General features: G+C 36.6%; 1 protein-coding gene and 1 non-coding gene across 4 annotated transcripts in view; one reads left to right on the top strand and one right to left on the bottom strand.

Annotated features, from left to right (window-relative positions):
* Positions 1 to 26,717, top strand: part of Slc25a21 (solute carrier family 25 member 21) — a 549,817-nt gene that overhangs the window by 128,008 nt on the left and 395,092 nt on the right. The window lies entirely within an intron of this gene.
* LOC138835435 (small nucleolar RNA U13) lies at positions 23,389 to 23,493 on the bottom strand. The gene has a single exon (XR_011374625.1). It is a non-coding gene; the product is annotated as a small nucleolar RNA U13 (small nucleolar RNA).

Raw genomic sequence — 26,717 nt, 5'->3', positions numbered from 1 at the left:
CGTATCTATAAATATATGCATACATACATGAATATATACATATATTGGTATATAATTATATATATATATATATTTCTTCTAAAATGGCAAATGTATTCAATTGCCAAAAGGAGGCAAATGATGATACCATAGAGCTAAAAATGTAAGAGTAAAATATTTATCATAAGAAACCTTGTACTTCAGGTGGACCTGTTGCAACAATAAGAAGTACAAGTTGTCATGTCGAAAATGAACTTTACAACTTGGGGGGGGGAGGATTCGATGGTGGGGGAGGATTGGATGGGGGGGAGGGAGGATGGGAAGGGATGGGAAGGGTAAACAAAGGAGGAGGCTACAATGCTTGATAAGAAATGTACTCACTATCTTGCCCAAGTAATTGTAACCCCTCTGTACAATAAAAAAAATAGAAATTAAAATAAAAAAAAAGAATCCTTGTACTTAAATGGAACAACTAAACTTGTCAAACTAAAAGGCGGAAACATTATAATTCATTAGTAGAGAGAACATTAAATTGGTTGGCTTCCATTATACACACTCATTAGAATCAGTGAATAGTATAAACCTTTTTTAATTAAGTTTTTTATTGTGAAAATACTGTACAAAGAGGTTACAGTTACATGAGCAAGGTAATGAGTACATTTCTTTTTTTTCTTTTTTTTTTCTTTTTTTTGGGGGGTCTGGTCGTGGGGCCTGAACTCTGGGCCTGGGCACTGTCCCTTAGCTCTTCAGTTCAAGGCTAGCGCTCTACCACTTGAGCCACAGCACCACTTCCAGCTTTTTTCTTTTTGCTTATGTGGTGCTGAGGAATTGAACCCAGGGCCTCAGGCATGCAAGGCAAGTGCTCTACCACTGAGCCAACTTTCCAGCCCATGAGTACATTTCTTATCCAACATTGTTGCCTCCTCCTTTGTTTTTCCCCTACCATTCCTTCCCTCCTACCTCCTCAGCTACACCCCCCTACTCCTCCCACCCCCCTTCCCACCTAAATTGTGAAGTTCATTTTTTGATATTGTGTCTTGTACATCTCATTTTTTCCCTTCCCCTCCCCAAATTATACCAACATCAAATACAGTGAAAACAGGGGTTATACTGTGGGGGAGGGACATACAAAGTAACAAAAAAAAATCACATGGTACCTTATAAAGATTACTGTATTTTATCCTACCATTGTAAATGTGTGTTGATTTAACCAGGAGAATTTCACATGATTTTCAGATTCAATAATTTTCAGCTAGAAAAATCAAAGGAAATGGTGAAAGCCCTCCATTTATACTCACTTGTTTTATTATAAAATTAATTGGCCGAAGGCAAAAGGATTAAGTAGTTGATAAGAAATTAAGGTTCTCTCCTTCCACAACGGTTACCCTGTTTTCACTGTATTTGGTGTTGGTATAATTTGGGGAGAGGAAGGGAAAAAACAAAATATTTAAATAGGGATACAAGTTGACCCATTGCAACAATGAGATATACAAGACACTATGTTGAAAAATGAACTTTACAATTTAGTTGGGAGGAGAGAGGAGTGTAGTTGTAGAGGTGGGAAGGAAGGGATGGTAGGGGAAAAACAAAGGAGGAGACAACAGTGCTTGATAATAATGTACTCATTACCTTGCTCATGTAACTGTAAAACCTCTGTACAGGATTTTCACAATAAAAAACTTATTAAAGAAAAAAGAAATTCAGGATCTGCCTGGAACATTTCTTTAGGTTCCAATTATTATTGTATCAGAAATGAAAGCAAAACAAAACTGATTCCAATGAATGGAGCTGGGATAAAGAATGTCAAGATTGTAAGAACTAAAAATAGTTAGCGAGCCATGACTAAAAAGAGGTAGGTACTGCAGCCATATACACATATTTGGAAGTTATAAATCGAAGGAGAAGAAACTGGTACTGCATTAGATACAATGGCAAAAATTTAAAGGAAGAGATTTATATTCTCAAATAGAAATGATTAAAAGCATTGTGAATTTTTGCTTAAAATGGCCATTAGCTTTCTCTTTAAATGAAATTAAAAGAAAAAAAAACAAACAAACTAGCAGTCAGAATGTGTTAACTTATTTACTTCTAATAGGGAGGAGAATGAAAAGATTTTGAAGAGTTTTTAGTTTTGGTAGAGCCAGGGTTAAAATCAATACCATGTCCAGATAAAGATTTTCGGAAGTTTGTATGGGAGGAAGAAAAACCTGATGGTTTGGAAAGGTGTGATGGACATGGATGAATGCTTGCCCCTTATATGTGAAAATAAATTATCTTTCAGTGTTGATTTGGCTGCAGACTCCAAGTCTGTGTCTAGTTGGAGGTCAGTGCACAGCAGGGTAGCCAGAATGTAAGGAAGGGAACTGTGGCAGACCCATTGTATATGGACCTGGTGGGAAAGGGTCTGAGTTGTTTCATACACTGTACATTATGGAAATGTGGGGGTGGGTAATCTGTGTCTGTGTTACTTTAAAGCTGTATAGAGTTTGTGTTTGTTATTTTGTGAAATATCACTGGATTTTAATATAATTTTTTAAAGATGTAATGAGATGGCAATTTTATCTCCAGTTTACAATTGTTTACAGTTTACAATTGGATGATCATGTCTGGTGCCTTTGTGGAGATGGTTGAAAAACTGTCACCTAAGTAGTCTATAGCTTCTCTCTCCAACAGCAAGGTCTCAGAGTTGGACCTCCATGTATGGCAACTTAGGTCTATCAGGAGCAATGTTTTAAGAGGCACAGGTGGATTCCTTCCAAATCACAAGAAATTCTAAGAGGTTACTTCTATATTTGTTAATTAGCTAAACTATTAAATCCAGACTAGATTCAAGGGACAAGATTCCATCTATTAATGGAAGGAGTAGTGAAGTTCTAGCCATCTATAATCTACCATAGTCAACCCAGTGTCACAAACTATTTACATCCCTACCAACTTCAAAACATAGAATCTTCTTCCCATTATCCACCCACAAAGTCTCATTATGATGCCTGCTAAAAGTCTAATACTCATTATTTAAATCAGTTCCAGATGTAACTGAAATTCTTTGAGTATGATTTCTCCAATGCACTATCTGTAGTACAGTTCTTTTCAAACAGAAGATTTATGAATTAGAGACAAGTTTATCTATCATTCCTTACTCCTGTATAAATAATAGAGTTGTTGACAACAGCATAAGATATCTACATTAGATACTGTCAGCCACAAAGGCATAGAACCATGCAGGTCTTTAACAAGTCCATATTCCAGCTGAGCAGATATCACCAGTTCTTTTATTAGAACTCATTCTCATTCCCTGGAAATTCAGGGATCAAATTTCATTTTTCCTTTAGGGTTATCATTTTGAGTTCTGGTTCAAGCTTACCGTGCTTACTTTTTAAAAAGAAAACATTGTTGTAAGATTACAGGGTATCAAATTAAAAGGTTTTATTAGGCAAAAGCCAAATATGCATTTTATTCCTAAAACATGACTTCTTTACCTTGAACTAAGTGATGTGGGCATTGACTTTAAAATTCTTAGAAGCCTATTATCTAGTTAACAGGGTAAACTTGAGTCTGGAGGCCTGCTTGTCTATTAGAGAGCTCTAAGAGTCACATCTGTATAATTTTGAATATGCTTTGTGTTTTTTTTGTTGGTAAAATATTGAGTTGATGACTATTAAGTACAGGTGATGAAACACTTCCACTGTTTGTGAAGTTTCCTGATTTTTTTTTTTGTCTGAATGCTCTAACACTTGAGTCAGAACTCTAGTCTTAGTCCTTTTGTTTTTAGTTTGTTTGCTAGATAGAATCTTGTGCTTTTTCTGGGTTGGCCTCAAACCAAGATTTTATTTTCAACTCCCAAGTAGCTAGGACTACAGACATATTTCACCATGCCTCACCTGAAGTCAACTCTTGAAACTCTCATACTGAAACTGCTTTGCTTGTAAGGCTATGGATCTGACCATTGCCCCACAGCTATTTATAACTGAGAATTTCTTTTCTGGAAGAGAATGTATATGCAAAACAATTTTATTTTATTTTTTATTGTGAAAATACCGTACAGAGGGGTTACAATTACATCGGCAAGGTGATGAGTGCATTTCTTATCAAGCATTGTTGCTTCTCCTTTCTTTTCCCTCCCATCCCTTCCCATCTCCCCCACCTCCGCCCTCCCCTGCCCGGCCAAAGTTGCAAAGTTCATTTTTTGACTTAAGGACTCGTTGTTGCAATGGGTCCATTTGTATCCCTATATAAACAATTTGTTTTTTCCCTTCCCCTCCACAAATTATACCAACATCAAATACAGTGAAAGCAGGGGTTATACTGTGGGGGAGGGGCAAACAAAGCAACAAAGAAATCATCTTATAAATATGTTAGAAACAATCGCAAGAAAGAAAAAACATTTGAGTCCTTATCTTGGGGATCATTTCGCCTAACATCAACTTATCTGACCTTTTCTGCTTGTCTCAGACATATACTAGTTATTGCAAATAAGGGAAACCATGGGACCTATGTTTCTTTGGGCCTGGCTTACCTTCACTTAATATAATTTTTTTCCATGTCTTTCCATTTCCTAACAAATGGGACGATGTCATTCTTTCTGATGGAGGCATAGGATTCCATTGTATATATCCGTTGCGTATATATACCACATTTTCTTGATCCATTCATCTACTGAGGGACATCTGGGTTGGTTACATATCTTAGCTATGGTAAATAATGCTGCAGTAAACATAATTGTGCTGGTAGCTTTAGTATGGTCTTGTTTGTGGGTAAATGCCCAAAAGTAGAATTGCTGAGTCATAGGGGAGCTCTATGTGGAGACTTTTGAGGAACTTCTATGCTACTTTCCAAAGTGGTTGAACAAGTTTATACTCTCCCCAACAATGCAGTAAGGTTCCCTTCTGGCCACATCCCCTCCAGCATCTGCTCTTATTGTAGTTCTTGATTATAGCCATTCTAACTGAGGTGAGGTGGTATCTCAATGTTGTGCAAAACAATTTTATTTAAGCCTAGAAACCCTAGATTTTTTTTCCTTCAAATGAGCTTTACAAAAAAAAAAAAAAAAACTCCGAACAAATCCTTTCCTACTTAATTTCCCTTCTATTTTCAACGTTACTGAAGACCACAGACTTGTCAGACTTTCCACCACTATGGTAGAATTCCTTTTTTTTTTCCTAACCTGTATAAGCATATTCCTCATTATCCTTCAAGTTCTCACCAACAGTCTTTCCAGAACCCTTTCTCCTCTCACTACATCTCCTCGAGTCTCTTCCAATTTTTCCCACAACTTAATCCCAAAGCCAATGACACATGTTTTGGGATTTTAAAAACTATTAATGAAATCTATTTCCTGGTAGAAAATTTGGTTCCAGTTTTCTATTTATGTACAGTGGCTAATAACTGTGACTTATACTAAGAAAGCATTTTATTATGTCATATAGTATTATAGGTCAAGAATTTGGAAAGAGCTCAGCTTGGTGAGTCTTTTGCTCCATTTGGTATAAATTGTGATCACTTGGTGCTATTCATTTATAGAGGAATTGGTTTTAGAGACCCCAAATGGCTCTACCCACAAGTGTGTAATGACTTGGTGAGATTGATTAAAAGCCTAGATCTCCTGGAACTATCAGCTAGAACAATCTAATAAGGATAGATCAGGTTTCTCACAGGAAATAGTATTTCAAGAAAATAGATGGAATTCAAGAATCATATTATGACAAAGGTTTTATTTATTTATTTATTTAGACAGTCCTGGGGCTTGAACTCAGGGCCTGAGAGCTGTCTCTGAGCTTCTTTGTGCTCAAAGTTAATGCTCTACCACTTGAAGCAAAGCCAGTTCTGTCTTTTTCTGGGTAGTTTATTGGAGATAATAATCTCATGGAATTTTCTGTCTGTTTGTCTTCCAATGGAGATCCTCAGATCTCAGCCTCTGAATCACTAGGATTACAGGATCACCTGCACATGATGACATAGGTTTTATTTACTTTAGCTCAGTAAATGAGTGCTTATCTAGCATGTACAAAGCATTGGGTTTGATCCCCTAAACTACACACTCATCCTAAATATTACTTTCACTTACTCATGCTCAGCTGCTATCAAAGGATCCCATATCAAGGGAAATAGAAACAGATTTTACTTCTGAAAAAGAGGAATAGCAATTTGTATAGTTTTTGTAGTACTGGGTTTGAACTCAGATCCTTTACTTGCTAGTCTGTTTCTTTTATAATTGGGCCATCTCCTCAGACATGTTCTTCTAGTATTATTTTTAAAATACAGTCTCACTAACTAAAGAACCACAAAAAATATAGTCTCACTGCATCTCCCACCCAACATCTCCATCATGTGTACAGTTACTTTAGACTTCCTATTCTTGCTGGAATCACAAGCATGCATGCACCATCTCATCCAGCTTCTTTCTGTGGAAATGGAGTCTCACAGATATTTCTGCCAGGCTGGCCTGAAACTACTCAATCTCAAATTCACATGTAACTTTGCATGATAAGTACACATCACTGTGCCCAACAATGGATTGAGAAAGGTGTTTTGTGGCCACAAACAATTGTCCCTATTATTCCTCAATCTCAGCCCCCCCAAGTAGGTAGGATTTCAGGTATGGGGCTGCAAGTGCACTGGTCTGTGGATCTACCACATTTTTCATTTTAAGGTGACTTTTAAAAAGTATCATTATCACTTCTTGGATTTAATTATATTAATATGCTTCAGTACATTGAAGCAATTCTATATTGATGCTCCTAGTATCTTTTTATTATTAAGTAGTTTTAAAAACAGGTTTCAATTCTGTAAGTCAGGTTATGAGTATAATGCACCTTGAACAATGTCACCTCTTCCATCATTCTCCCCGATTTTTCCTATCCTTCACCCTACCTTCAAGTGACATATTTAAATTTTACATAATGCACATTGAATATAATGACTGCATTTGCTCACTTTTCCTCTCCCCATTTGTGTGCCCCCTTCATATTATGATGCTCTCAGTATCTTTTTAAAAGTTCATATCTTTGACTGATAGTGGCCTCTTCAGTTGACTTCTGTATACTTTGACATGAACCCGATAGCATTTGATAGTTTGTTATGTATACATATCTATCTATCTATCTATCTATCTATCTATCTATCTATCTATCTATCTATCCATCCATATAGATAGATGTACATTTACATGCACATGTATACATGTAGATATATATGTACATGTATGGATATGTATCAATATATGTATATATAGATATATACATATATGTATTTATATGCATATACATGTTTTCATAAATATATTGGGCTTTATAAAAACCTTTTTCTTAAACTGATTTTTTTCTGGAAGAGCACATGAAAACTGTAGGTCCTGGGTTTTCACATGTCAATAAAATATGGTAATTTTCATACTGGAGTCAGTTTAGACTTTGTACAAAATCTTTGACTTCTTAAATACTTTGAATATGTCATTCAATTTTTATAGACTTAAGAAACATTGCTATTGAAATCTCAAATAATTTAACTTTACTTCTTTTATAAGTCACTTAGAATTTTGCCTGGCTACGCAAGTATAATATCCCGGATCCAACAAAAGAGACATCCAGTTAAAGGAGCTAGGAACTTACTTACCCCAGCTGTGCGGGGTTCTCTTCCTACTACTGGAAAGTAGGAGAATGGCCCTGAGCTCAGGATAGGATGGGTTTTTATAAGGGCAGGTTACATAGAGTTACATAGATGAGCCATGTAAGGCAGGTTTGGCACATTTTCATTGGTTATGGTTATATGACCTTTAAATTCATTTTTCTTTATGGTAAATATCATATGTTATAATTTGCAATAGGCCACCCATAGTGAGACCACTTGGTGGTGGTCTTCAATTGGAGGACAGTGGTGATGTCACCTGTGGGCTTAAGGCTTTGCCACTGAGGCAAGCAAGCAAAGTTACAGAAGCAAAACATAGCCTTGAGTCACAAGAGCATAGACAAAACATAATCTTGACTTGGTCAGCATGACGATACTATCAATGCTATTGATACTATTACAGAAATGGTTTTTATTATACATTTCTGACTAATGCAGCAACTCAGTGCAGCTGGTGATAAGCCTCAAGGTTGTCAGGAGCCTTCTGCAAAGCTGCCAGCTTGGTAAACTTGAGTGTGTTAGAGATGCTCTTTTGCTTTGTAGCAAGGATGGAAAAGGGGCTAAGGCTGACTGCCAGCCATTTGACCTGGAGTCTCTCTTCACAGAGGGGATCTGTCTTTGATATTTGGCCCTATTTTTAATAATCAATAATTTTGTTCTGTTTTCTGATTTCACATTTTTGTTCTCATGGATATCCTTCTTTTCCCAGGGAAAGAGAGGGAGTTCAGGGGAGAGAGTACATTTCCAACAGCAGGAGGGACTGAGGCCAGACAATAGGAGGAACGTTCTATCAGTGAATAGCAACTCAGATATTACACATATATCAGCATAATTATGCCTTAATGATTTTGTATAAGTCATAGAGTGATATCTTTTTACATTATGTAAAGGTCAAATAGCCTCAGCAAAATTATGTTCATGTTGAGAAATCTTTTGTTAAATGTTTATTAATGGTTTTATTGATTGGTTTTAGAAATTGGAATAATAAATTGCCTCAGTTTAATGCTTAATTTAAAACTACACTAAAAATTTTTGTTTGATGGAACTGGGGTTGAACTAAGGACCTTTGCTCACAGGCAGATTCTCAACTTCTTGAGCCATTGCCATTTGTATCACTATTTTTTTTTTTTTTTTTTTTTGGTCCGGTCGTGGGGCCTGAACTCTGGGTCTGGGCGCTGTCCCTCAGCTCTTCAGCTCAAGGCTAGCGCTCTACCACTTGAGCCACAGTGCCACTTGCGGCTTTTTTCTTTTTGCTTATGTGGTGCTGAGGAATAGAACCCAGGGCCTCAGGCATGCAAGGCAAGCACTCTACCACTGAGCCACCTTCCCAGCCCCCTGCATCAGTAATTTTTTAATAGGGTTTTACACTTATGCTAAAATTGGTTTGGATTATGACCCTTCTATTTACACTCTTGGTTAGCTGAGCTAACTATCATGTACCACCCAGCACAGGATATTATTGGTTGAGGTAGGGTCTTGTAAGTCAAGGATGACCTTGAAACACAGTCCTCCTCATCTCTTCTTTAGTGTACTTAGCATTACAAGTTGAAGCCATCATGGATGGCTTAAGATTTTTTTTTCAATAACCACGATACTTAACGTGTGAAAGAAAAATTCTAAAACAGTAGTTCCAAATGTGTGTGTTGTATGTTTCTGTGTCAATGAGGTAGAGTTGGCTAGATCTAGGAATAAGAGTTTAAAAAATATTCTTTTTTGGGGGGGGGGTCGGTCGTGGGGCCTGAACTCTGGGCCTGGGTGCTGTCCCTCAGCTCTTCAGCTTAAGAGTAGGACTCTACCACTTGAGTCACAGTGCCACTTCTGGCTTTTTTTTCTTTTTGCTTATGTGGTGCTGGGAAATTGAACCCAGGGCCTCAGGCATGCAAGACAAGCGCTCTACCACTGAGCCACCTTACCAGCCCCCTAAAAAATATTCTTTAGGCTGGAAGCTAGTTGTTCATGCCTATAATTATAGCTACTCAGGAGACTGAGATATGAGGATCTCAGTTTGAAGTCAGTCCATGCAGAAAACTCCAGGAGACTTGTATCTCCAGGCAACTAGCCAAAAATACAAAACACACACACACAAATAAACACCTCAATATACATATATACTAAGAAACTAGAGGGGGGGACACATAGGTTGAAATAGATGGGAGATTAAGTGAAGTAACCCAGACTCAAAGAAATATAGGTTCCATGATTTCCCTTATTTGCAGTAATTAGTATATAGCTAGGATAATCTCAACAGATGAGCACAAAAGCACAAAAGCTATGTACAAAGTCGTTATGTTGAAAACGAACTTTACAACTTTGGTGGGGGAGGGAGGAAGGGAAGGGATGGTAAAGGGGAAACAAATGCTTGATAAGAAATGTACTCATTATCTTTCCCATGTAATTGTAACCCCTCCGTTCAGTATTTTCACAATAAAAAAAGGTATCTACATATGATCATATAAAATGATGCTTGAAAAGAATTATACTCATTACCTTGTTCATGTAACTATAACCCTTCTGTACAGTATTTTCACAAAAATAAACTTATTTTTTTCAGTTCATGATCTTTTTTTAAATTTTTATTTATTTTTTATTGTGAAAATACTGTACAGAGGGGTTACAATTACATGGGCAAGATAATGAGTACATTTCTTATCAAGCATTGTAGCCTCATGCTTTGTTTCCCCTTCCCATCCCTTCCCAGCCTCCCCCCAACCCCCCACCCAATTCTCTTCCCCCCCCACCAAAGTTGTAAAGTTCGAAAAACTTATTTTTTTAAAAAAAGAACTCTGTCTGAAGTGAAAGAACATTAGCCTTGAGCAAAAAAGCCCAGGGACAGCGAGTTTAAGCACCAGGAGGCTTGTGCTTGCCTTGCCCATGCTCATGATGTACCCTCCCTACCCACCCCCCACCCCCTGCGCCCGCCACTATGCTTTTAAGGATTTGGGGATGCATAATCAGGGTTGGAAACAGCTAAAGTTTATACTATCAATTTTTAAATGTTCTATAACTTTAATTTTCATATCAAGTTAATATGATAAAAGAAGTGTTTAAATTCCTAGATCACATTTTTTTTTTAGTTTGTCATTTAAATTCTTTAATAGAGCTGTACTTCAATGCTGTGAATTCAGCTCTTATTATATAACGGAAATTTTAAAAATCATATATAATCATATAACTTGTCTTCTGATTGTTGTGACCACAATTCTGATTTTAATTTGTATAATGTTTTTAAACCTAATGTGGTTGATACAAAGCAATTCTCCACATTGCACCTCATTTCCCAGAGTACACTGGGATCATTCACTCTTCACTCCTCCCAAACCTGTTCTATGTGATGATTGACTGACTTCTGGACTTCTCCATGGTCTGCTGACCTTCTCACTTCCAGTTGAGTTCAAATAGTTGTAGACCCTGGAGAAAGATCAGGCAGGTGGATGGAGAATGAGTGTGCCCAGCTTCCCATCTGGTCACAATGACTTGATTTTGACCAGAGCTTGTACCAGGCAGCCTTTCTCTACAACTGTTCCCACAGGAGTCTGGTCCCCTCTTACTCTCTCTGGTTCAGAGGCCTTTACTCTTTACTGATTTCAGAGTACTGAAATATAGATTTTCCTACATTAACAGTGACATTAATTCCTGATAAACCCATTATAAATTGGAAATACCATTAATTGAAAATGAAAATTCATTTAATATGCATAACTTACCAAACCTCATTGCTTAGTATAAACTGTCTAAAATGTATTCAAAGCACTTACATTAGCCTATAGATTGTAAAAACATTTAATATAAAGAGTATTTTATAAGGAAGTCTTGAATATTTCCTGTCTCCTAAAGTCACTGTCAACTGGTTACACTGAAGACTTAGTTTTTTTCTCCTGGTGATCTTGTGACTGGCCAGAGCTCTCTGTCTCCATGTTAAAGAGTGCCCTCATGGCAAAGCATTGTATTCCACAGAGTTTAGCTGAGAAAAGATCAATATACAAGATTTAAAGTATGTTTGTTTTTTAACCACATATGTATGGCTGCTACACAATTGTAAAGTTTTAAAAGTGCATGTAATTGAACCAATGTAAGTCACACTTCATCCATTTTTGATTTGTTTAAATGCTGCCCATGTTTGTAAGTAATTCTTTTCTAAAATATTATTCTCTTAAGTTCGATGAACTGCTTTTTCTCAGTGAACTTCAGGTTACCATAGCCTGGGAGTTCAGTCTTGGTAATTAGGCTTTTCTCTTTTCTTTTGTCAGTCCTGAGGCTTGAACTCAGGGCCTGGACAAGATCCCTGAGCTTATAAGACTTTTGCTCAAGACTATCACTCTACCACTTGAGTCACAGCACCACTTCTGGCTTTTTCTGTGTATGTGGTACTGAGGAATGGAACCCAAGACTTCATGCATGCTAGACAAGCACTCTACCACTAAGCCACATTCCCAGCCCTAGCCTCTTCTTAAAAGAAAGCTTTGACCACCATTTTTTTCTTTTTCTTTTTTAACTTTTTTTCTTACTACAACATAACTCATTAGACTCAAAATATATCTAATTGTGGTATATACAAACATTCAATAACAAAATCTTGATCAATGACAGGCTACATATATACCAGTGACTCTATAAAATTCTTAGTGATGCTGTACACTATATGATGTTCTTCATAAAGACAGAGTCACCTAATTCTACACTTTTTTTTTTTTTTTGGGTCCGGTCGTGGGCCCTGAACTCTGGGCCTGGGCGCGCTGTCCTTCAGCTCTTCAGCTCAAGGATAGCGCTCTACCACTTGAGCCACAGCGCCACTTCCGGCTTTTTTCTTTTTGTTTATGTGGTGCTGAGGAATCGAACCCAGGGCCTCATGCATGCAAGGCAAGCGCTCTACCACTGAGCCAACTTCCCAGCCCCTCCTATGTATATTCTTGAAAAAATATACTTTGTCTCTTCAACCATATGAGCAAATAATTCTGCACTTCTGAGATAGTATCTCCATTGTGAAGCAATACATGTGGACATAATTTCTGAAAAACATTTTATATATTACAGATCACTCTAAAAACACCTTCATAAAACTCTAGAAACTGACATTACTTTTATTACTTCATATGACAGCCAATCTATGGTTCCCTCACAGCTATAAGATTACTTGTATTAGTGCACTGTTCTTTGTTGTTTTGGATGGTACTGGGTTTGAATTCAGGAACTCATACTTACTAAGCAAGTGTTATAACCATTTAACCTGCTTTTGTTTTTAATTATTTTTTGGATAGGGTCTTTCATTTTTAACCAGGGAAAGTCTTGGACTAAGATCCGTTGCCCTGTGCCTCCCACCTACCTGGTATTTCAGGTGTGTATCACCACACTTTATTTGTGGAGATGGATGTCTCACTAAATATTTGTTTGAGCAGACTTTGAATTATGATTATTCAGATCTTCTTCTCTTAAGTAGTTATAATTATATACTACCCTGTACCACCATGCTAGGTTACTTCAGTGTTTTATGAAAACTTTATGAAAGGAATATTATAGCCGCACATATATGTGTCACAGCCTATAGCTTCTGGCTGGCCATTAGCCACATCCAAATCCAATGGATCTATGCCTTAAATACATTAAATACACCAGATTTTCATGACTTTCTACAAACGATTTAAAATGTTTCAATAATTTTTATAGATTACTTGTTGGAATCTTATTTTTTGATACATTATGTCAAATAACATGCATTTTTAAGTTTAATTCACCTCTCTCTGTTTTATTTTTATTTAAGGTGGGTAGTAGAAAGTAAGAAGTGACAAAACCCCAGCTACTTAAGAAGTAGAGATAGGAGGATTTTGGTTTGAGGCCAGTGCTGGCAAAAGTTAACAAAACTCTAATCGTGAAAGCAAGCCAGGTATGATGATGTACACCCATGGGCCCATCTATTTGGGAGGTGTGAGCAAGAGGGCCACAGTCCAAAGCTGGCCTGGCGAAAGCAGGAGACAGCTATATGATAAAACAAGCTAAAAAGAGCAAAAGGCCTGGGGTGTGGCTAGAGAATAGAATGCAAGACACCAGTACTGATCAGAAAAAAAATACAAATACAAATTACACATAATGGGCTCACATTTGTGGCTTTTATTTTATCTCAATTTTAAAACAGTCTGAAATTTGTGTCTTTTAATTATGCCTAAAATCCTAGCTATTCAAGAGTCTGAGATCAGAAGATCACAGTTTAAAGCCAGTCTGAGCAGACACTCAGAGAGACTCTATATAGCCAGCCAAAAGCTGGAAAGTGAAGGTGTAGGTCAAATGGTAGAGCTCAATCCTTGAGTAAAAGAAAAGAAAATTGAGAATTCAAGGCCTAAGGTTCAAGCCCCAGTACTGCCATACATACACCCATCCACCCACCCAACCTCCCCCCCCCACCACATACCCACACACTCATACATGTCATACTGACTTGAGTTATTCAGTTAGTATATATTGAAACATTGGAATTTCCAATATATTTGACAGGTTATATTAGTAATCTTAACTCATTTTTTCATAATCTTCTGTAGAAGATTATGATTTTAACTAAGTGTCACTATCCCACAATACTGTGAAATTTGGGAAATTATGTAACCACTTAATCACAATAAAAACTTTGAAAATAAATAAATAAATTGCTCTCACTATTGGTTTGATGGGCTAAAACTAGGACTGCCACCAAGTTTCAAGTCTGAAAAGTTTGAATGTTCACTATTTGTTAGCTTCCTTGATCTGTTTAAGAACTGACACAGACATGCTCACCATGTTTTATAGATGAGGAAATGAAGAATCAAAACTGGGGCTGGGAATGTGGCTTAGTGGTAGAGTGCTTGCCTAGCATGCATGAAGCCCTTTGTTTGGTTCTCAGTACCACATAAACAAAAAGCTGGAAGTGGTGTTGTGGCTCAAGTGGTAGAGTGCTAGCCTTGAGCAAAAAGAAGACCAGGGACAGTTCAAGCCCCAGAACTGGCAGAAAAAGAAAGAAAGGAAGGAAGGAAGGAAGGAAGGAAGGAAGGAAGGAAGGAAGGAAGGAAGGAAGGAAGGAAGGAAGGAAGGAAGGAAAGAGAGAGAAAGAAGGGAGGGTGGGAGAGAGAAAGAAAGAAGGAGAGAGAAAGGAGAGAGAAGGAAAGAAGGAAAGACAGAAAAAGAAAGAAAAGGAGAAAGAGAAAAGAAAGGGAGAGAGAAAGGAAGAAAAAGAAAGAAAAGAAAAAGAAAGAGAAAGAAAGAGACAGAAAGAAGGAAAGAAAGAAAGAAAGAAAGAAAGAAAGAAAGAAAGAAAGAAAGAAAGAAAGAAAGAAAGAAAGAAAGAAAGAAAGGTCAAATCTGTTTATTCTTTTACATAAGAATAAAGTTTTAGAGCTTCTGAAAAGATTTATAACAGAAGTGCCTCCCAGTTGTTGGGAGTCATAGGTCTAGGACATGGTCACAGGGAAACTGTACTTTTTAGTGTGATGAGTAATTTAGATCTAGTTCAGAATTAAGGGCAAAAACTTTTTTTCTTACTGTAAAACCAGTAATAAATCAGGAATTTAGTAATGCCTCTTCTCTTCCTTAAATTTGATCTTTCCTGCGTACTAGCTGATTGAGACATATCACGCAGTTCATGATGATCATAGTTTCCCATCTATGTGTTATTAGAATGCACTGACTAGGATACAAAAAATGGCATGGTCACTGGGAAAACAATATTTGTATGGTCTGTTAGTGTTCCACTTTCTCTGGAAACAGCATGTTTCCTGAAGATTCTCTATAGCTTCCTATTAGTGTATTGAGGAGGAAAAATGAAAGTTGTGATCATTTCTTTAAGAGCCTGGATATGTGCACAAAAATTGTAAACAATAGAAGAACTTTATGAATGAACATGGAAAGAGTTTTTAATGAATACTTTCTGTCTAAAATATAAAAATAGAGACTATTCTTTGGTTATGTTGGTGGGCTGTACATTTCTTTTTAAATTCTTTTTTTTTTCACTAAAATAAGATATAATTAAAAACAATTGATTATCTAGATTCCTTTAAGGAATGATATAAATCCAACACCCACAGTTCTGTGCTATTAATTCCTATTATTTTCACTGACCCAGCCTGGAAAAAAAAAGGATTTAAAAAATCTGGCATAGAGTAGATGATTCACTGAGAACCTCATCTACTTTGCATGAAATTCAAGAAAGCTTTATTTTCTGTCACCACATATGGATATCAATAACACACTTTTGTTTTCTAAGCACAAACCAAATCAAAAGCACTAAGTCTGCATTTCAGTTTTTAATCAATCTGAACTTCTTTACTGCCCCATTTCAAAACTCTGCTGGGACTGATTTAATAGTTCTTGTTATGTTGCATATTTTCTGTTTCTGGAATGATCATGCTTTTTGATAAATAATTACTCAGCCTTTACTCACTTATTTTGCATTACCATCTGGGTTTGCTGAGATCCAGAGCCTCTCGCATTTGCCTCTTAGCAAAGTTCCAGCAGTGGATCATGGTCTGTTTTTGCTACACTGCCACTTTCAGTCATGTTTTTCTTATTGCTCCCATACTTCCAACTTTATTCTTGTTTCACAGCAGTTGATTTGTCTTGGTTGTTCATGCGTTAGTGCACAAAATGTACACTTTAAGACATATCTTCATTGCCCTGGAAAAAATATTTTATATGTGTATTTCAAGGTTCTACACCTGACACCCAGGCCTCATTTCCTCTAACCTATGTTATACTCACTTGCATCTCATGTGAATTGATTTCCTGATAGATTTGGGGTGAATGCAAGCCTTGTATTTCCTTAGCCTCAATGTGTCTCCAAATCCTTTAACACTGTGACTTTTAAAGGTTTCTGAAATCTTGGAAGAAGATACTAGTTAAATTATTTCATAGTTCCTGTGTGAGAGATTTCTTTTTGATTAGAGCAGCTCAGTAGTTGCTTGAGGCCTTTCAACCGTAATGTCTTAAAACAAACTACAATAAGGCCAGTGGTCTGGATACCATTGTCTTGTTTGGTTCCTATTTAAGACAGATCCAGAGGATCTTCAAGGATCAGCACCTGGAGTCTTTATGCAAGGCAAAAACAATCCAGCATTTCCAGCTGCAATAAACAATCCACTGTATTTTCAATTTTTTTCTTGTTTCTACTAGGATCTAAAAATCTCCTCCTCTGTACAATTAAAGGCACAGCACAATCACCAGTGTATAAATCTTCCATACATCAATCTACTGTCTACACCAGGGAAACTTAATAGAGAATTCTTTACAGCAGGTTTTACTTTTCAAACTGTCATCAGCACATTTTGTTAATGAGTGTCAGTAACAAAAAAGTTTAGGATTTGAATAGTAGTACTATTTAAATGATTATAGGAGTGATATTTGTAAAAAAATTTTCAAATCCTGTTTTTCTTCTAATATACCTATTGAGAGATAGTTCAACTTAGTGTCCTTTTTTACTGCCATTTTGAAGATATTTAATTTTCTACTGCCCAGTTACCTGCATCATGTCCTTCTTTGCAGGTGAGCAGAATATAAGGCCACTATATGTCATAGTCTGTGATTGTGTGAGAGAGGAAATATAGGTAATCTGATTTGACAGACAATTAAGAGATTGTACATGCTCTAGCTTTCCCATCTTTTCTAGTAGCACTGGATCAGGGAAAACTTGAGGGCAGATATGGGAAGATGGCATTGCAATGAGGTAGACGGTCAGAACTCTGGAAACAAAGTTGGAATTCTAGATCTGTGTTTCACTAGATGTGTGACTTGGGGTGTTAGTCAATTCCTTTATTATCTTACTGACTCATCTGCTAAATAGGAATCATACTATATTTCACTAATAGGCTATCTGTGATGATTACACATGTTATTTATGTAAAGCATTTAGAACAAGTCCTAGAAGAGAATACAGAAAATCTGGTTTTCTGGTAGTTAACTGGAAATGAGAGTCTCATGGACTTTCCTGCCTGGGCTAGCTTTGAACTGTGATCCTCAGATCTCAGCCTCCTGAGTAGCTACTGTTACAGCCATGAGCCCCTGGCCCCCGGCATAACTCCTGTTCCTATGTGTCAAAACTAGAAACATTGGTAATAAACTGTCATTATGGATGGGTATGGTGACACATTCTTTTTTTCTCTTAATATATACTTTTTATTGTAAAGATGCTGTACAGAGGGGTTACAGTTACATGAGGAAGGTAATGAGTACATTTCCTATCAAGCATTGTCACACCCTCCTTTATTTTTTCCTTACCATCCCTTTCTTCCCCACTTCCCCAACTCCTCACTCTCCTCTCACTTTTCCTCCCTCTCCCCGCAAAGTTGTGAAGTTTGTTTTCAACATACTGTGCATCTCATTGTTACATGAGTCATCCTTATCCTTATTCCAGCATTTGTTATTTCCCTTCCCCTCCCCAAATTAGAAAAATGTATATACAAGATGCAGGACACCGGAATCAATTACAGTGACAACAAGGGTTGTACCATAGGGGAAGAATGTACAAAGAAAAAAATAATCACATAGTACATTAAAAGAACAGTAACAAAGATAAAACCTCTTGTGTCCCTATCTTGGGGTTCATTTCACTTAGCATCAGGTTATATGGTCATATGTACATAGCTTTTTTTCCCTTTTTTTATTGTGAAAATACTGTACAGAGGAGTTACAATTACATGGCATGATAATGAGTACATTTCTTATCAAGCATTGTAGCGTCCTCCTTTGTTTCCCCTTCCAATCCCTTCCTATCCTCTTCCCCCCCCACTCAATCCTCCCCCCCTCACACCAGAGTTGTAAAGTTCATTTTTGACATAACGACTTGTACATCTCATTGTTGCAATGGGTCTACCTGTATTGGTGACACATTCTTGAAGTCTCAACTACTCAGGAGGTCAAGATGAGAATATTACTTGAGCCCTGGCATTTATGTCCATGTAGGGAACATAGTAAGACCTGGTCCCCCAAAATTGATTGTGTCAGCTAAACATGGTTATGAACTCCTATAATCCCAGACAAGCAGGAAGTGGAGATATTGGAATCATAGTTGGAGGCCAGCAAGGCAAAAAATTAGTAAGATCCTATCAATAAAACAAGCTGGTGATTTTTACCAAATACTCACGAGGAAGAGGTTGGAGGAATGTTTTCAGTTGGAGTCCTGGGAAAAAGCATGAGATACTCTCTGAAAAACTTACTTAAATAAGATGATGTGGCTCAAGTGGTAGAGTACTTGCTTAGCCAACAAGAGTCTCAGATTTCACATCTCAATATCTCCCCAAAAATTAAAAACAAAATACAAATATGAATTTCTTAGCATAGTTTCAAGTAGTAAGAGACAACATGATCCCTGTATTCACTCTGTTGTCCAGAGTGGAAAGATCATTTCTCAGATACATTAGAATGGCGAAATTTTGACTCTTCAGAATTCCCAGAGTCAGTAGATTACAGGATCAGATAGAGACTCTGGTTTCCTAATTCCTTGTCAGGTGATGGACTGGGATCAGGATGAATGATGCTAAACAATGCCTTTGCTGTTCAAAGCTTGACCTTCCAGGTCCAAATGGAGATTCCAAAACAAACAAACATGAGTTCTTTGTTTTTGTTACCCTGGGGTAGAAACTGCTTGAGACTTTGGGGGGAATTCAGCTCATTACTTGTAGTCTGAGACTTGAATGTCTGGGGCCTTGTTGAAATTGAGTTACTGTCATGACTTTGTGGTTCTCCATGAAACCCATTCTTCACATTTCAATTCTGAAGTATTAGAGAAGAGTTGTTTACTCCCAGCAGTATGTCTTTATATTCAACTATATGTGCATAGACTCTCTTAAACAATGGGTAATAATGGATTTTAAATAAGATTATTAAAGAAACATTATAGGAACCCTCATTTCTATAATAATGATTCCTAGAAATATCTTCAGAACTGTAGCCATCCAAAACACTCCTGTATTACAATATACCCTTTTTATTTTCGCTAGAAATCCTCAGTGTAGAGAATCAACCAGCATTTCTTCTCTAGATAACTGCATACTCAGAAATGCTGGTATAATTTAGAACTATATAACTTTATATTTGAAAGGAGTATTTGGGATCTCACAGAGAAGTAGTTTTTAAAAGCAGTGCATAGCATCTCCTAGCACATTTGAAAGAATATATTGTTGGGCAAAGGGATTGTGAACAAGAAAGTCTCTCTTTTTCATCTCCCCATGACGGGAAACTTTAAAAAATATTTTATATGTATTGATTATCTCTGCAATATTTTTTTTGATTAACAAAAAGGTTTTTCTGAAATTCTTCGAGTTTTCACTTGACAAACAGTAGTGGAGAGAATTTTTCTCATTTCATCCAGGAGGAAATGAATGATGATTTAAATACCTTAGTCCTTAGATTTTGGAGTTTTGTCATAAATTTAAAAAGTTGGAGTTCATATTTTAAGTCAAGTCAAGTTAGAAAGAACATTCTTCCTTACATAGTTTCAAATTTTACTTTTCCTTTTTTTTTATTATTTTATTTTATTTGTGAACATACCTTACAGAGGGGTTACAATTACATGGGCAGGATAATGCGTACATTTCTTACCAAGCATTGCAGCCTCCTCCTTTGTTTACCCTTCACATCCCTTCCCAGCCTCCCCCCCCCCCCCCAGTCCCAATTCTCCCCCCTCCCCCCCACGGCACCGATGTTGTAAAGCTCGTTTTGGACATGACAACTTGTACGTCTCATTGTTGCAACAGGTCCACCTGTATCCTTAAACGACTTGTTTTTCCCCATCTCCTCCATAAGTTATACTGACATCAAATAAAAATAAGCCTGAAGTCTTGTTTTTTGTTTTCAACACATCATAAGTTTTTTTGCTACAAGAAAGTTCAAAACAGTATATCAAAATTCAACTTTTAAATCAATTAATATTAATTACTTTATATGGGGCCAGAATTTTTATAACTATTGAGGCAGAAATTCCAGTAGTACATCTAAAATTGACATGATTTCTAAAATCATGCATATTAATATTTGCAATGAGCAATTAAAGGCAAGGTTAACCAAGACAGTCAGAAAGCATTTAAGATAGTTGTACATCTATATTAGGTAAAACAAATGTGCATGCAAAGGTCCACTGGTGACAATGAGGAATGTATACAGAGGGCTGAAGGTAGCTTTTCAAAGTTGAATCAGATTACTATGTGGGGAGGAGTGGAAAGAGGTAATATTCATTCTGTTTTATACCATAAAAGACTTAGGTTTTATCCTGGAGATAGTTCAGGAATGATTTTCAGTTTTAAAAGATCACTTACTTTGACATGGGACTGGAGTGTTAGCTGTGTATGTGTGTAGGAAAAGAGAAACCATAGTAAATCAGATGACCAGTGGAAAGAGTGAGGTCTAGAAGTGGATATATTAAGCCAAAGTAAGAAGGCAGAAACAAATGAGGCACCTATACTGAATGGAATTTTACACAGCCATTAAAAAGAGTAGTATATCATTTGCAGGAAAATGGATGAAACTAGAACAAATCATGTTATGTGAGGCAAGCCAAGTTCAGAGACACAAATGGTACAAGTTTTCTCTCATATGCAGAAGCTAGATCTAAAATATATTGGAACATAATAAATTATACAAGACTCTAGGCATTCAAATACTGTGAGACCAAAGGAGGTTTCTTAAAGGAACACAAGGTGCAAGGCCTATGTGCATCTGATCATATAAGATGGTATTTATCAAAATGAACTCCAGGAAATGGAAACAAGAAATGTTTTTCATTGTTGCTGTTTTTTTTTTTCTATTGTCTTATTTCTTCATTTATCTATCTTTGAGAGGATACGGGGGCGAGGAGCATTGGAAGAAACAAATGCAGCAACGGTACACATTAGATACTGTGTTGAAAATGAACTTCACAACTTGTGGGTGTGAATAGGAGGGAAAAACTGGGAGAGAGCAAGGGAGGGGTAACATTATCTAAATGTACTCTTTAACTGACTCATGTAACTGTAAGTCACTGTTGCAATAACAATAAATTTAATAAAAGAAAGTAGAAACTAAAACTTAAATTGTGTTTATGGCTAAAGGTGAAGAGTAATGAGATTACTCCCAAGTTCCTGGTTTTACAACTAGTGGCTAGTTTATTAGTTTCTTGAATAATAAATTATAATTAGAATAATAAATTGGTGTTTAGAGAAGATGGAGTAATGTTGCTAGTTTCAGATGTATCAAATCTTCATTTTCATGGTTTAAACAAATGGAAATAAATCATGAAAAGTTTAATATACTTTGAAAATACAACTAGATGGTACAGAGAGGGGAGGCTCTGACACATTAGTAGACAATATATTATACAGAAGACATAATGAGAGGCTCAGTAGTATGTTTCTATTGTTATAAAACTTTCACACATGCTTTGATTTATGCATGGATGTATGAACTATACTTGTGTAAAGACTGATTTACGCTTTCAGAAATTTATTTTAAAATTTTCACAGGAAAGATTAGTATATTAATGAATTTCATAAAGAATGCCTTTTTTTTTTTTTGGTCGGTCGTGGTACTTGAACTCTGGGCCTGGGCGCTGTTCCTCAGCTCTTCAGCTCAAGGCGAGCACTCTACCACTTGAGCTACAGCGCCACTTCTGGTTTTCTGGTGGTTTATTGGAGATAGGAGTCTCACGGTCTCTCCTGCCCGGGCTGGCTTTGAACCGCGATCCTCAGATCTCAGCCTCCTGAGTAGCTAGGATTACAGGCGTGAGCCACCAGCGCCTGGCTAAAGAATGCCTTTTTATAATTAGTAACCTCTCAACTTTTCTTTATAAGTGTGTAGATTTATAAGTATGTAGATTTTAAAAAATAAATCAACTAGATATCTCAGAAGTATTTCTATAGACTCAAAAAATATCCCTGGACCTTAAACTACATACTTTTTTTTGTATTTAATCGTTTAAATAGGGATACAGGTGGACCCCTTGCAACAATAAGATGTACAAGTCGTTATGTTGAAAAACGAACTTTACAACTTTGGCACGGGTGGGGGGGTCATGGGAAGGGATGGGAAGGGATGGGAAGGGGAAACAAAGGAGGAGGCAACAATGCTTGATAAGAAATGTACTCATTATCTTGCCCATGTAATTGTAACTCCTCTGTACAATTAAAAAGAAAAAGAAAAAGAAACTTCAGAAAATTGATGAATCTAAGACTTTTTTGCAAATTGTTAGACAATTTTTGGTAAGTTAAGTTTATTGTTATTATTTCATTTGTTAAGCTTCTTCACTTTAAGGAAATTGGAGGGTATTTTAGAAACAACAGTATGATATCAAATAAGAGAATTTCCTCCTTAGCATAATTTAATATTTTTGCTGTTATGAAATCAAAATAGTTTCCTGTATCCCAAACTCAGCTTGCAGATAGTCATGTAGCAGTGAAAAATAAAACAAAACAAAACAAAACAAAAAACAACAAAAAACCACATTCTACACTATATTTGTTCATCAGCTTTAAAAACATATCAACAAACTGAGAGTATCAAATTCACATGTCTGTTTTTCTGTGGCAAGTAAAGGTTACTCTTTAATGTTCTATGGGAGAAAGGTTGTGGTGTTAAGAAGCTATATGAAAAGGAGTTGCTTAATCTTAGCTTCTCCACTTATTCAGTGAAAAAAAATAAGGATTGATTCACTGATGTTTCCCTTACCTCCTTACAGTCACTTACTTAAGGTTAATCTAGTTTAAAGATGAAATAATATTTATAATATTTCACTTTGACTTGAAGGCTTTTTAGTTTTGTGGGGGTACTGCTAAGAGAAAAGGGATTCCTAATTGTTTTTGTTTTTTTTCATGTCAGACAGGTAATGTGCCCACGTCGTAACAAGGTTTAGAGAGAGGCACACGTCATGCAAGTGCGTGAGAGCCCAATCCTCATGCTTATGAACCAGAAAAGGATCAGGGGTTCCTAATTGTTTAAGGAAAAATGCATGCAATTTGTCCCTATCTAATTCTACATGATGTGCAAGAATGACAAAAATGGATGCTTACTGTGCTGTCTTACATGTTGATTTAGCCATATATTTAAGGACACTACTAGATTTCATGGCCATGGATTCTGGCAAAGTTAACACATTACTAGATCAGAAACAGGGAGCACTTTTCCCTTTTTATGTATTTACTTCAGCAATTGCTGTTGTAACTAGCGAGTGTTGCACCTACTGAACAGATATAAATTAAATCAGTTTGCCATTGATAAATTGTGACCATTTCCAATTCATCGTAGCATTGAAATAATCCACAATGATGAACCCAGATTCACCATATTCTCAATTGAGAAATACAACTTAGTTTTGAACCCCTTTTGCATTGGACGTGCTGTGTTATTGAAAGTAAACCATCACTCCTTATCTTTCTTCAACAGTTTTTAAAAGGCAAAAATAAATATGTAAGGTATGTGAGCTATTTTTTTCTCCTAGAAGAACAGTATTTCTAACAACTGCATTTAAGCATTTTGCTCTATTTCTTTGTCTGTCTTTTCTTGCAAATTTGTAACTATGAGGAAATGTCTGATTTTTTATCCCTAGTCCTGTAGTTTAAATTCATATTACACCCAGCTGATTCTTTTTACTTCTTTGTTTATGGCCATACAACTCTGAAACACAAATATTAGAAAGTATTGCTTTTTCACCCTACTTTCACTTTCTAATCAGTTTTCTCTTTACCTAATTGCCCAAGTTTTAACTATTGACATCAGCTAGAGTTCCTAGGTCTCACCCACACATTTAGTCCATCCAAGTTTCAAACCTAAGCCTCTATGTCCTCTCATCTGGGCTTCTTTGATAGCATCTTTGTTGATCTTCCTCTGTCTAATTTTCTTTTTTTTTTTTAAATGAGTTACATGAGCAAGGTAATGAGTACATTTCTTATCAAGCATTGTTGTTTCCTCCTTCCCTCCCCCCAGCCTAAATTGTAAAGTTCATTTTTCAACATGATTTTCTTCATCTTCATTCTACACAGTACTTGTTTGCATTCCATTGCACTGTCACGCAGCTCTTCAGCTCAAGGCAGGTGCTCTACCACTTGAGCCACAGTGCCATTTCCGGTTTTCTGGTGGGCTATGGGAGATAAGAGTCTCAAAGACTTTCCTGCCTAGGCTGGCTTTGAACCGATATCTTCAGATCTCAGCCTCCTGGGTAGCTAGGATTACAGGTGTGAGCCACCAGCCCTGGCATAATTTGAATTCTTGCCTAGCATAAACAGTCCTTCTCACTAACTTCATCTGCTCCTTACCATGCCATTAATTAAGAGCTACTTACAGCTTTTTCACCTCTTTATCAACCAAAACATGGCTCAATAATTAATTCCTCCAAAAGGGCTTCCTAAACCTCAAGCCCAATTTATATGGTCTTTGTAGAAGTTTCAAAAGCCTTATATTTACCCTCCTTATAACATAAACTTTATCATAATTGTAAGTGCATATGTCTCTGTATTAGACTTCAGTGACTGTATTTTCCAGTGTCCTGTCAAATGCACAGTACTTTTCACATGCAAAATATTCATTAAATACCTCTGAAAAAACAGGCATCTCCAGAGAGTGGAACCTATTCAGTAATAAAACTAAATATTAATGGTACATACAAAAATATGGATAAATCTTAAGATAAATATACTGAGAGGAAGAAGCCAGTTCTGGTAATATTAAATTTAAGAACATAAAAATCAATTTATAGGGATAAAAAGCAGATAAGTAGTTTCCTGAGCAGGAGGGATAGCAAAGGGAGATGAAGACACTTGTCAGGGATGATGGATATATATAATGATATGTTGAATTGTATTAGTGGTTTCATGAGTGTATACAAATTTTAATGTATATATCTAAATGTATAATGTGTATTGTGGATCAGTTGTACGTCATTTACAAATAATATGAATATAGCCGGGCGCTGGTGGCTCACGCCTGTAATCCTAGCTACTCAGGAGGCTGAGATCTGAGGATCGCGGTTCAAAGCCAGCCCGGGCAGGAGAGACCATGAGACTCCTATCTCCAACAAACCACCAGAAAACCGGAAGTGGCGCTGTGGCTCAAGTGGTAGAGTGCTCGCCTTGAGCTGAAGAGCTGAGGAACAGCGCCCAGGCCCAGAGTTCAAGCCCCACGACTGACAAAAAAAAAAAACAACAAATAATATGAAATAGAATAGCAGTTATGGCAATGAATTCCTTTAATTATTTTTTAAGACATGCTGTTAGTGGTTCCAACAAAAAGGCAGGATCCTATCTACTAATAACTAGGTCTTTTTGATAATGTATCTCACAATGTGCTTTGGTTAATGATCCCTATCAATCTCCTTCCTCACTTGAGTTATACTTAGTAGCTGTTCCTTATTCTTAAGGTGGTGGTGTCAGGTTAATTTGTTTAAAGTATTAGAAGTAACTAAAATAGTCATATGGTTATAAATTATGGAAGCGTATACCCTTTTTCCATGGCTGAGTACAACGGATTATGTGAATACAAGTGATGTTAAGAGAATTTTGCTTATTTTTGTTTATTTTGTTGAGGAATTGAACCCAGGGCCTTATGCATGCTAGCCAAGCACTCTACCATTAAGCCACATTCTCAACCACAAGAAAACTTTAAAAATGATTACTCTATAGTGTGTAAAGCTGGACAGTATGATTTGGGGGCCTACTCCCTACTACACAACACTCTCCCCACTTCCTGAATGATCCCTAGATTCCTAAGGAAATAGAGACTTTAGTCCATAATAGGAAGTGGGCATTACAATGGAAAATTGTTAAAAGAATGTATATATTTGAGATAATTAATTTCAGTGAAACTATAAATGCTATCACTTTTTGTTATTTTATTGGAGGAGTTAGAAATTCAGAAAGCACATGGTAGCTGAGTTAGTGAAAAGGAAAAAGACTCTCCCAAATTCTAAGGGGGGGAGTCCAGAGATAAATGGTTAAAGTTTTGAGATATTACAGTCTTGCTGACCCTATATTTTTCATTTTTTAAAATTGAGAAATGGCAGAGACTATACCCTAAATCACATCAGAAGTCCTGAGTCTGTGGATATGGCTTAAAGGCTTTGGTGAAAATCAAGGACAGTATGTGACTAAATGTGTGGGTGAGACCTATTCTTAGCTATCCTAGACTAACTAAATGTGTGAGTAAGACCT

This window comes from Dipodomys merriami, unplaced genomic scaffold, assembly GCF_024711535.1.
Source record: "Dipodomys merriami isolate MVZ:Mamm:240054 unplaced genomic scaffold, mDipMer1.0.p SCAF_1, whole genome shotgun sequence".
Lineage (NCBI taxonomy): Eukaryota > Metazoa > Chordata > Mammalia > Rodentia > Heteromyidae > Dipodomys > Dipodomys merriami.
This window is presented reverse-complemented; position numbering and strand designations above follow the sequence as displayed.